At 41.5% G+C, this 13,017-nt stretch overlaps 1 protein-coding gene across 3 annotated transcripts in view; it reads right to left on the reverse strand.

Annotated features, from left to right (window-relative positions):
- LOC139259658 (hepatocyte nuclear factor 4-gamma-like) overlaps positions 1 to 13,017 on the reverse strand; it is a 180,840-nt gene that overhangs the window by 52,511 nt on the left and 115,312 nt on the right. For 2 of the 3 annotated variants that reach the window (XM_070875212.1, XM_070875194.1), the window contains exon 2: positions 11,394 to 11,504. The exons of the other annotated variant lie outside the window; for it this stretch is intronic. The gene's annotated coding sequence lies outside the window, so the exon portion shown is untranslated. The remainder of the gene's footprint in view (positions 1 to 11,393; positions 11,505 to 13,017) is intronic. 3 annotated transcript variants of the gene reach the window in all.

Genomic DNA, 13,017 nt, shown 5'->3' on the forward strand with positions numbered 1-13,017 from the left:
TTCTGAACTTTCGGTGGATTTCAAAGGCAGAATGACGGCGTACTCAGAGCATATGGTGTCATACCCACCGTAAAATCCAGGCCATTAAAAATCATTCCAAACTAGACATTCTTTAGCTCTTAAAGCTGAACTGCCTTCTGCATGTAAAAAATGGTAAAAGTGGATCAACACTGGAAGAGAGGTCCTCTACCTACAGGGGCCAGAAGGCCCTCCAGAAAGAAAGATGTGGGACCAGATCACTGAGGCCATCACTATCAGCTGTGTTCCCCCAGGATCTGGTTCCAGTGCCCAAAGAAGTTTCATGAACTCAGTTGCATGGTCAAGTGAATGCATCTTCAAAAATCATCTCCTACCAACTGCACCACTGGTCTCACATACTGCTCAATGCCTGGCCTCCTGCACCTCATCACTCACCTACCAACAATCTCTCGACCAAACATGAGGCCCACCTCACCCCCTCGGAGAAGATGGTGCTGCCCTTTCTTGGCAGCTTGTCCCTCTTGCTGCCTCTGCTTCATCTCCCATGTGATGTTACAGCCCAAGGGGGACTGCGACTAGAGCCCCCAGGACTGGGGGTATGTGGTGGTCTCAGAGGCCCACCGTTAACATCCAATATCTTGCAAGCATCCAGCAGCACTCCCTGAAGTTCCTGCACACTTTAACAACTTTTTAAGTATATTACACCAAGCCACCGCTCCAATAAAATATTTTAAAAACACTCCAAAAACTGAAATCGAAACTTACCTTCAAGATGTGTGTGTTCATTCAATAAGCGCTGACAGCATCTTTCCACAACTGCTGCACACATGTTTTTCCCTGCGTGGTAAGAAGGGGGCGGCAATATCCATAATCGCAGTTGTGCGTCAATCCAAGTGTTGCACACTGATTGACATCAGAATCTGCACATTAACACTGGAGCAGCGAGCGCAGGCAATGGCAAGCCTGCTGACCTCTCCAAGATGGTGGCTGCCGGGTGCCGTGCCGGAAGCGGGCGGGAGAGAAGCGCCGCCATTTCATCAAGTAAACTAGCCTTAACGGCTGGCGCTACTATATTGAATTTCATGGGCTGTGTGCCTCAGTAAGGATTCTTCAGTCTGATTTGTTAAGACATACAGTTGCTAGCCCTGTTATCACAGGTCCCAGATCACATGTGGAGGGCACCTCACTGAAATTAATTTCTAATTATTGCCAACAGAAAGTCTGTGGGTAAGTACAAGTGTAATAAATGACATGCAACGTTCACTTGCCGCTTACCGCAAAATCTGGGCCCTTGTCAATATTTCATAATGGGAAACTATGTCAACCTTTCACCATCAAGTTACTGAAACAATTATATCACTCAAAATGCTTTTTAAAAAACAGTTTCTTTGCTTTTTTGTAGCAATTTTAACCCAAACTGCCCGTCGGAATTTGGACGGGTAGGCAGTTAAAATCGGGTAAGTGACCTACAAAACAACAACAATTGGTATTTATATAGCACCTTTAACATAGTGAAACATCCCAAGGCGCTTCATAGGAGTATTATGAGATAAAACATTTGACACCAAGCCACATAAGGAGAAAAATCAGGTGACCAAAAGCATGGTCCATGGACCAAAAAAGGTAGGCTTTAACGAGCATCTTGAAGAAGGAAAGAGAGGTAGCAAGGTGGAGAGGTTTAGGCAGGGAATTCCAGAGCATAGGGCTTATGCAACAGAAGGCACGGCCACCAATGGTTGAGCGATTATGATCAGGGATGTTCAAGAGGGCAGAATTAGAGGAGCGCAAACATCTCGGGAGTTCTGGGGCTGGAAGAGATTACAGAGATAGGGAGGGGTGAGGCCGTGGAGGGATTTGAAAACAAGGATGAGAATTTTGAAATTGAGGCATTGCTTATCCGGGAGCCAATGTAGGTCAGCGAGCACAGGGGTGATGGGTGAGCGTGACTACAAATTAGGACATGGGCAGTCGAGTTTTGGATCACCTCTGGTTTACGTAGGGTAGAATGTAGTAGGCCAGCCAGGAGTGCATTGGAAAAGTCAGCATGGATTTATGAAATTTGGGAAATCATGCTTGACAAATCTGGAATTTTTTGAGGATGTAACTAGTAGAGTGGACAAGGGAGAACCAGTGGATGTGGTGTATTTGGACTTTCAAAAGGCTTTTGACAAGGTCCCACACAAGAGATTGGTGTGCGAAATCAAAGCACATGGTATTGGGAGTAATATACTGATGTGGATAGGGAACTGGATGGCAGACAGGAAGCAGAGAGTCGAGATAAATGGGCCCTTTTCAGAATAATAGGCAGTGAATAGTGGCATGCCGCAGGGCTCAGTGCTGGGACCCCAGTTCTTTACAATATACATCAATGATTTGGATGAAGGAATTGAGTGTAATATCTCCAAGTTTGCAGATGACACTAAACTGGGTGGCGGTGTGAGCTGTGCGGGCGATGCTAGGAGGCTGCAGGGTGACTTGGGCAGGTTAGGTGAGTGGGAAAATGCATGGCAGATGCACTATAATGTGGATAAATGTGAGGTTATCCACTTTGGGGGCAAAAACGCGAAGACAGAATATTATCTGAATGGCGGCAGATTAAGAAAAGGGTAGGTGCAACGAGACCTGGGTGTCATGGTTCATCAGTCATTGAAAGTTGGCATACAGGTACAGCAGGCGGTGAAGAAGGCAACTGGTATGTTGGCCTTCATAGCTAGGGGATTTGAGTATCGGAGCAAGGAGGTCTTACGGCCTCACCTGGAATATTGTGTTCAGTTTTGGTCTCTTAATCTGAGGAAGGAAGTTCTTGCTATTGAGGGAGTGCAGCGAAGGTTCACCAGATTGATTTCCGGGATGGCAGGACTGATATATGAGGAGAGACTAGATTAACTGGGCCTTTATACATTGGAGTTTAGAAGGATGAGAGGGGATCTCATAGAAACATATAAGATTCTGACGGGACTAGACAGGTTAGATGCGGGAAGAATGTTCGCGATGTTGGGGAAGTCCAGAACCAGGGGACATAGTCTTAGGATAAGGGGTAGGCCATTTAGTACTGAGATGAGGAGAAACTTCTTCACTCAGAGAGTTGTTAACCTGTGGAGTTCACTGCCGCAGAGAGTTGTTGATGCTAGTTTACTGGATATATTCAAGAGGGAGTTGGATATGGCTCTTACGGTTAAGGAGATCAAGGGGTATGGAGAGAAAGCAGGAAAGGAGTACTGAAGGAATGATTAGCCATGATCTTATTGAATGGCGGTGCAGGCTCGAAGGGCCGAATGGTCTGCTCCTGCACCTATTTTTCTATGTTTCTATGTTTCTACTTCTCTTAAGGCCCTAGATGCAAGCCATTAAGTCCAGGGGATTTATTTGCCTTTAGTCCCATTATCTTACTGAGTACCACCTCCTTAGTGATTGTGATTGTGTTAAGTTCATCCCCTCCTATAGCCCCTTGACTATCCACTTTCGGAATATTGTTAGTGTCCTCTACCGTAAAGACTGATACAAAATATTTGTTCAGAGTTTCTGCCATCACAAGTTCCCCATTACTAATTCCCCAGTCTCGTCCTCTAAGGGACCAACATTTACTTTAGCCACCCTTTTCTTTTTTATATACCTATAGAAACTCTTGCTATCTATTTTTATATTTTGCACTAGTTTACTTTCATAGTCTATCTCCCCTTTCTTAATCATTTTTTTAGTCTTTCTTTGCTGGCTTTTAAAAGCTTCCCAGTCTTCTATCCTCCCACTAGTTTTGGTCGCTTTGTATGCCCTTGTTTTTAATTGGATACCATCCTTTATTTCTTTAGTTAGCCATGGATGGCTATCTTTTCTCTTGCACCCTTTCCTCCTCACTGGAATATATTTTTCTTCAGAGTTGTGAAATATCTCCTTAAATGTACACCACTGTTCATCAACGGTCCTACACTTTAATCTATTTTCCCAGTCCACTTTACCCAACTCTGCCCTCATACCTTCATAGTCTACTTTATTTAAGCTTAATACGCTGGTTAGAGATCCAACTTTCTCACCTTCCATCTGAATTTGAAATTCAATTATGCTATGATCACTCATTCCGAGGGGATCCTTTATTAGCAGATTGTTTATTATTCCTGTCTCATTACACAGGACAGGTTTCTGAGGTCAAAGATGGTTCTGAACTGTCAGGATGCAATAAAAGCATCACAGAAGGATATAGATCACAGACAATGCAGCAAAAGAATTACTGAAGGATACGGTTCAGTTATGTAACTGGGCAGACAAATAGTAAACAGGAAATTAAGAGAATAAGGGGTATATAGAATAGGGAGAAGGTAGCAAAATGGAATAAAAACTGGTTCATGGTGAGGAAGCAGAGTAGGAGTTGAGGGCATTTTCTCAGAGTGGTTTAGCAGTGTCCCACAGAGTTCTGTTCTGGGAATGCTGCTCTTCGCCTTGTAAATCAATGTTTTGGATATAGGGCTGGAGAGAGTGGTGTCCATACTTGCAGACAATACTAAGTTTGGAAGAATATCAATCTCCTCTTGCAGCTTCCTTTGGTCCTCAGAATTATTTAATATGCGTCCTGACTTAGTATCGTCTGCCAGTATGGACATATGAATAAAAAGTGTCCTATGGAATTCAATGTCAGTAAATGTGGTATATGTTAGTTAAAAAAAACACAAAAGTATTCATTACACTTTGAATGGGAGAAAGCTGGGTGATATGGAAGAGAAAGAGTATTTGGGGGTTCAGGTTAACAAGACATTAAAAGCAGCACCTCAAGTGGATGAGACCATAAAAAGCTAATGGAATGGAGCCCCCTTTGAGTTATGAACTGCTGTATATACTTCATGTATGTGCCCTACTAACTGCTCCCCAGATACGAGAGTTGTAGAGTTTGTGACTGCTTAGCTAACTGATGAAATGCATTCGTTTGGGAAGGAATAACTGGCCAAAGCTCCCAATCTTGAACATTACCAAGGTGAAAATGTGTGGGTGAGCAAAGGACTTTGTTTGATTGTGATGCATTCTACCTCTCCTTCTGTTTGATTAGCCTTGCAACAATCGCCTAGGCTCATATAAGAAAAATGACCATTTGAACGAGATCCCCAGAGATAATCAATGTCCATGGGACCATACTTTAACAAGGTGGTAATAACTTTAGAAGAGGTGGGGAGGAAAAAGAAGTGACAAAAAATAAATACATTGATATGCAAAGTATATTGGTACATAACTGAAGGTGTCATTTATCTGTGGATATTTCACTTAGCTGTACATTTCTGTGGTGTCAGTGGTGCTTTAGGCAAATAACCATGACTAAGAAGTTGAATGCACTTCTTTTAATCATTAATACTTTATACAACAAAATCCTAATTAAAATATAACTAGTCGATGCGTGGATCATGATTTCATTTTTTGATTCAGAAATATTTGATGGTGAATTCTTTATTTCATGAAGGTGGCCAGTTCTAGCATTCTTAGTTTAGATCAGGGTAAACTCACTTCACTGTCCTGACAAGTTGCTTTAAGTCTAACTTGCAAAGGGAACACAAATTACACCAGTGTTACATTTCTAATTCCCACAGGAGCCGCCCATGTGGTCTCTCTCATGCCAACTGGGAACAGAGTTGAGCCTCCCCAGCACGTTGTATTCAGGTTCCCTTTAGTCTCCAGAGGAGACTTTCATCTATCAATCCGGGCTCGCCTCAAGGCCAGGCTCCCGAGGCAAAAGGATAATAATGTTCTAAACTACTCTGCCAGCCGCTCCCCTTGCTTAAGATTTCTATAAATAGCAGGGACAACAGCCAGTTTGCAAATATTTGTACCACAGCCCAGCTAATCATTCATCCACCCAAAGCAGAGTGCACCTGAACTCCATTGCACTAACCATTGCCACAGACCCCAACTGTCAGGCAGACATTAACACTGCACTACCCAGGGTTATGTACAGCAAGTTTATTAACATTGATGCTGTGTGATTTCTCCCCTTTCTTTATCAGTCAGAAGTATGAGATTGACAAAAAGGGAAATTAACAGAAAGCATCTATCTTTTAAATATTGCAAACAAGCTTTCTGTGTGTTTTTTTAAAAATATAAAATAGTTTGAAAATTGGCTATATTAATGTAACTCCAATGGCATGAGACAAAAAGTTACTATATAAAATATTGCTGATCTGGCAACTCTTTCAAGTAGCTAAATTTCTCAGTAGGAATTACTCATTGTAGTATAGATCCATTGACCCTAAATTCCCATGAATGGACCTCCTGATCCATGATCCAGATGCTCTTTTTTTCTATACTCTTTTTTCCTACACTCTTTCCTCACATACATATGACACAAGTGATTAACAGTTATCCTATGTGCAGTAATCTGCTCACTAGATTTCATATTTTCTAGCTATCAAATGACAGATATTATAATATAGGGCTGAACATAATGTCAATTACCTCATGGGTGCATAGTATTCTGTTTATTCAGGCTTTAGTATTTAACAAGATCTGCTCATGTCAAGAGTCATGATGTACATAGCACTTCTGAATTTTTAAAAGATATCCCCCATGTGAGGCATAAAGAACTCATTAACTCATTTTCTGTAATCTACATAGAATTATCCTTTGTGGAATGAGCACCATGCAATGCCCAGGCAGGGACAGCATTTGCCTTGGGGAAGTTATGTGCAAATGTTTGGGCACTGGATCCACTTGGGGCTCCTGACTGCCATCAGGTGAAGTCAGGTGCAAGGCCCTAATGCTGCACCTGACTTCACTGATGCTGGGGAAGATCTATACAGACAAATCATGCAGAAAAGGAGTGCATTAGGCGGAGACTTCAGCCTGCCTGGGCCGGCCAATGCTGCCAGCGGCAGGTGGTTATGGGGTCTGGATCCACTCAGGATCCTGTGCAATTGCACGCCCCTAATGCCTCCACTGTGCTCAGGACTCCTATGGAGGACCAAGATGTAGCACCACCTCCACTTCATTTCCTAGGTGGTCCGATGTGTTATTTTCCAGTTCTCTCCGGTGGAGGGGGTGGGGGGTTGGGTGCAGGGGGTAGATTTTCTGGGGGAGTCAGTGGACATGATTGGTGGTGGGTCGGTGGGAAAGCCACGTGCCTTTACCAAATGTCAGGTCTGCCAGGCTGAGCAGACTCAACATGCAGCAGCCGGGGAGACCTGAATCATTAGTCACTTGTCTACAGCCCCTTAACAATGCTTTTTTCCCAGTTTTTAGATTTTGACTGATTTCCCACTGTGCTGAGACCTCGTCAGTGAGGCTGAGGTGGGAGGTCACTTGCCACTGTTTGAGCTGATGAGTTGACAGCTTCAAATGTCAAATCAAAGCTCCCAGCTGAATCAGATATCTTCCATTAGCTTCTCTAAACTACATTTCCACGACAGATTCAGAATGTTGCAAGTCTTTACTCAAGTCTCCATCCAGTCTGACTTCATAACCTCTCCCACCATTGACAGATCGCTTCTGTCATCTCCACTTCATCTGGAATCTATTCCCATCAGCATTGGTGCCCTTGAAACCATCTCACTTTGGTCCTCAGAATCCCACCACGATCAGCCACAACACCAGCATCACAGGCACAACAGCATCACCAGCAATAGCATCAAACTTCTCTTCAATCAACTGATATTGCACAGGACACAGAGCATCATCAGCTGACCACATTGCTGCCCAGGGGGTCAGGATTTAATTCACTTGATGCCGTACACCCTGGCTGCCACATGGACCCCACACCAAGACCATAAAGCATCCCTCCAATGCCTAAGTCATTTCTTTCACACTCACCATGATTAGACTAGGATGAGGGTGAGTGCAACAGGTGGTTAGTGTGATAAGGAAGTGATAATGTAGATAGACAGTGATGGGTGGAGATGCAAGGTAAGTTGGTGTGAGTAAGGATGTGCAGGAGTAGAGTAGGGAAGACAGATTGATGCAGATGTGATGAGTGTCACAGCAGGATGATGTTGAGTGTGAATTTGCAGTAACATTTTTGTGAACTACTGAGATCATTAAAAGGCTTGCGTCACTGCAGCCTGGTCCTCCTGACGACATCCCTGATGTGTCCTCCTGTGCAATGTGCAACCAGGCTGCGTTTATCTCCTTAGGAGCTCTCTTCCGCCCATGGGAAGAGAAGAGAAACTCCCTGCATGCTGTGACTCCCTCCATAAACATCTGGAGGGAGTCATGGGAGAGCCTGGGTGCAGCCATGCACTTCTGTGCAGTCATTGTCAGTGTTTGCAGTACCTCAATGCTGTAGAACACTGATAGCACAACTGTCAAACTAAATTTGTGCATGGTCTCTTTAAGGAAACCGGCTGATGATGCTTCATCAAATGATGTCATCAGAACCGCTTCCTTCAATAAGCAGGGAAAATCATTCTACACAGCAGGCTGGAGCCAACTGCAAGGCCGGAACCCACCATCGACTTCGCCCACCACAGACCCACTGAGGTTGGTAAAATCCAGCCCTCCGAGCCCATCTCTAACATGTATAGAAACTGCCATGTGTTGCTAGATTTTACTGAAATCGTTGCTAAAAGTTGCAAAATATCTCTCTAGCCTTTGTCTTTATTTAGGCAACAGCTATTGACCCAAATCAATTTCTTCCACCAAAGAGCTTTATTACTCTCAACTAAATATGTTGTCCTCATGGGTAGTCAGGATACGTAAAGCCACCTCCTCACCGCCAATGTAGGATCATATAGTAGATTTAATGTTTATGACTCCGAGATGTTATCTTGATTATATAAATCACATCATTACATTTGCTCAGGACATTATAAGGATCTTAAGCCTGATCCATGAACAGATTACAGAGTAATCACAACTGCTGCAGTTGACACAAGTGAATTTGGATGTCCATCAGCAGGAAGTGGCATTTTCTGATAGTCAGTGGACCCATTGCATCATGCCTACCCTTTCAAAAGCTTCATTAGTAATAGGTAGGGACTGCAATCCAACTTTGATTCAATCCTCAGGTTTATCTTAATACGTTATAAAATATGGTTTCACCTCCTTGAACATAATTTTAAAATTTAGTCGTAAATGGCACTATGCTCTATTCAGTGAATGAAATTTTGTGGACTGCTTTTAATAATTCATAGTAATATGCTCTTAAGTACCATTATCTAGTGTTGGCCTTGGTTCAGTGGCAACATTCTTGTCTCTAAGCCGGAAGGCTGTGGGTTCAAGCCCCAATCTGGGACTTCAACACATAATCTAGGCTGATATTGTTGGAGGTTTCAGAAGAAATATTGAATGAGCTGAGGCCCCATCTGTATGGTCAGGTAGTTGTAAATAATCCCAGGGAATAATTCAAAGTTCTTCTGGTGTCCTGACCAACAGGCATTCATCTACCAACACCAACAGAAACGATTTTTAGCTGTTCACTTATTTAAATTGCTATTGTTGAGACCTTGTTGCTTGAAATTTGTCTCCAGTAGTTGCTTAAAAAATAACAATGTCTTGAGGATATGAAAAATGCTGTATAAGTTTCTTTCATCGTTCTAGCTGCAGGAATACTTTCAGTTCTTTGTCAGTGGATAATTTTAAATTCCATTTTTGAACCAATACCCCTTTCTCATTCCTGCCAAAATCTGTTGGCTTGAGCTGCACCTTAAGCTTGGCAGGCATGGCCTTGCATAGTATCTTACCCTAGTGAACAGACTGTCCACTGAACCTCTACCAGATTTGCTCAGTTTAATGCTGAAGAACATAAGAACATAAGAAATAGCAGCAGGAGTAGGCCATAAGGCTTCTCGAGCCTGCTCTGTTATTCAATAAGATCATGACTGAACTTTGACCTCAATGCCACCTTCCCACCTGATCTCCATATCCCTTGATTCCCCGAGAGCACAAAAAGCTATCGATCTCAGCCTTGAATATACTCAACGACTGAGCAGCCACAGCCCTTTGGGGTAGAGAATTCCAAAGATTCACAACCCTCTGAGTGAAGAAATGTCTCATCTCAGTCCTAAATTTCTGACCATTATCCTGAGACTATTCCCCCTAGTTCTAGACTCTTCAGCCAGCAACAACCTCTCAGCATTTACCCTGTCAGTTCCCCTCAGAATCTTACATGTTTCAATGAGATCACCATTCATTCTTCTATACACCAGAGAGTATTGGCTCATTCAACTCAATCTCTCCTCAAAAGACAATCCTCTCATTCAATCTAGTGATCCTCCAAGGCAAGTATATCCTTCCTGAGGTATGGAGACTACAACTGTGCACAGTACTCCAGGTGTGGTCTCACCAAAGCCCTGTACAATTGTAGCAAGACTTCCTTATTCTTGTACTCCAACCCCCTTGCAATAAAGGCACAGTACCTACATGTTAACTTTTTGTGTTTCGTATACAAAGACATCCAAACCTATCTGAACACCAACATTTAATAGTTTCTCAACATAAAAAAATATTTTGCTTTTCTATTCTTGCTACGTAAGTGAATAACCTCACATTTCCCCACATTATACTCCATCTACCAACTTCTTGCCCACTCACTTAACCTGTCTATATCCCATTGCAAGCTCTTTGCATCCTTCTCACTGTTTACTTTCCCACCAAACCTTGTGTCATCAGCAAACTTGGATACATTGCACTCGGTCCCTTTATCTGTCATTAATATAGATTGTAAATAGCTGAGGGCCCAGCACTGAGCCTTGCGGAAGCCTACTATTTACAGCCTGCCAACCTGAAAATGATCCGTTTATCCCTGCTCTTTGTTTTCTGTCCTTTAACCAATCCTCTATCCATGCTAACATATTAACCCCAAACCCATGAGACCTTACCTAATGTAATGCTTCACACTGCTTCATTTCTTCTGACCTCATTAGTTTAACCAGTTCGAAACTGTTTTGCCCATAGCATTGCTGTATGTTTCAACTAGTTCAATTTAGCCTTCAAGTAGTCTACCTGGTCTATGAGTAAGATATCCCACAGCGATGCCACCATTGTTCTAATTTCAACCATCTTCTATCTTGAAGATTTAATAGCCATAAAGTTGCTATAAGCAGGTCCTGTCATCTATGATTTGAAAAACTGCACCGTTTCTATATTCTGTCTGTACTGAGGTATGTCTAAGAAGGATTGACAATTACTCCAGTTGCAGTAATCTGTTTACTGGGTTTAACATCACGTTGTGATTTTAAAAAAACCTCTTCATAATAGCAGATACTAGCACACAGACCAGAAGTTTGCAGCTTAAAGCAATTCATATATTTTTTTACAATTAAATAGTAATATGGGTCACAGACATTCCTAATTACTAAAAGTAATATACGTGCATCGCAATCAAAACCTATACAGTGGAATGAACTGTTTCATTCACATTAAAGGAACAGTTAATTAAATCAAAGGAAACAAATCTATTTCATTTTAGTTCAAAAGGCAGAGATTGATCTTTGAATATATGGAAAAAGCACCTCGGACTCAGTCGTCTTGTATTCTATTTTCTGCAACGACATTGAAAGATGAAAAACTTTGCTAAGATGGCTCACATTTAGGTAGTAACGTCGGCGACAAGCAGGAGATTCCTTGGTATAAAACAGAAAACAACTCAAATGAATGACAGTGTGTCTTTAGGCTGCAACCACAGTAAATCTATGATTACCATCAATGAACTTGTGAAAGAAAAAAGTAGAAGTTTTTTTTAAAAAAAGCATATTTGAACAGAGATCAGACTTGTGTTGATTGCCTTTCAGGTAATGATTAATAGCAGCAACTTTCAAGCTGCAGATCGAGAACATTCTGTGCACTTCCCAGATTGCATGACTTTATCTTCACACAGCTTTCATTACTGAACTGCTGGTGTCATTCGGACAAATGGTCTACAACATTGCAAATATGTTAGGAATAAATAATTAGCAATTTGCTGTTTGTTGCTTTTTTGGGGGTCACTTATTTTCACAAAGTAAATGTGTAACTAACTACAAATCTGCTGGAGTTAACTTTTGGCATTTTAACAACCAGTGTGCAATTGGATAGGATGTTTTCTCTGTTATTTAAAACAGAAATATCAGAGAATTTGTTAATATATTCAAAAACTACTCCAGAAACCACTCATTCAGATTTGCCACCTAAAAATGGCTACTTATGTTTTACACATTATCAAGAATACTCGCTGAACAAAATCAGAAGAAATACTTGTGGCAATCAGAAACCGTTTATTTGGTGTTACATAGGAAAATCTTACAACTATTTGCTACCTTTATGATTATCATGAAAACAACTAATACAGGTACATTGACAATGACAGCATTAAGTTCAAAATGTTCCAGGTTTAATTCCTAGTCTGTGCTGTTTAAGGATTCCGGGTGAGGACATGATTGGGCTCAGCCTTAATACCCAACTTGGTCAAATAGCCTGCTCTTCCAGGCTCACAGCTGAAGAAAGGTGACCAGAGCGAATACTGGAATGAGATCGGCGCTCATGAAACCAAACCCAGTAACAGGGAGTACTTTCAGAAGAGTAAGAGGGCAGATAATTGCCTAACTATCTTTATTGAAGTAATTATTCATCAAAACAAGTATGTAAAAACATATAACATAAGAATCATATCTCTATATAAACAGGCTGGAGTATTAATTTATTAACAAGATTCAAGATGGCCAAATCAGTCCACATTATTGATTTCACCACATGATAAGTGACATTACTTTGTTTGCCTTCATGTCAATGATACTCAATTTTGAGGCTTACTTGAACACAGTGCAAAAAAACATAACTTTCTTATACCAATCCTAAAGGTTTAAATTTAAATAATAAATAACAACAAGTCACTTATTGTTTACTGGCAGTGACAGCTTAATGAGGAAAAATGCTATTTGAGATTTCACAAGTTTCATGACATAAGTGAATGTAGCAGATTTCTGTGTCTAAAAAATGAAATAGAACACAGGAAAAAAAGAACATACAGTTATATAGCATGTTGTACCATACTCAGGATGTCCCAAAGCACTTCACAACCAATAGATTGCTGTTGCTATGAAAGTAAAAATGAAAGCCAATTTTCTTACAGCAAGTTCCCACAAAAAATAAAAGCGAATA

Source organism: Pristiophorus japonicus, chromosome 1 (assembly GCF_044704955.1).
Source record: "Pristiophorus japonicus isolate sPriJap1 chromosome 1, sPriJap1.hap1, whole genome shotgun sequence".
In the NCBI taxonomy this organism is placed as follows: Eukaryota; Metazoa; Chordata; class Chondrichthyes; family Pristiophoridae; genus Pristiophorus; species Pristiophorus japonicus.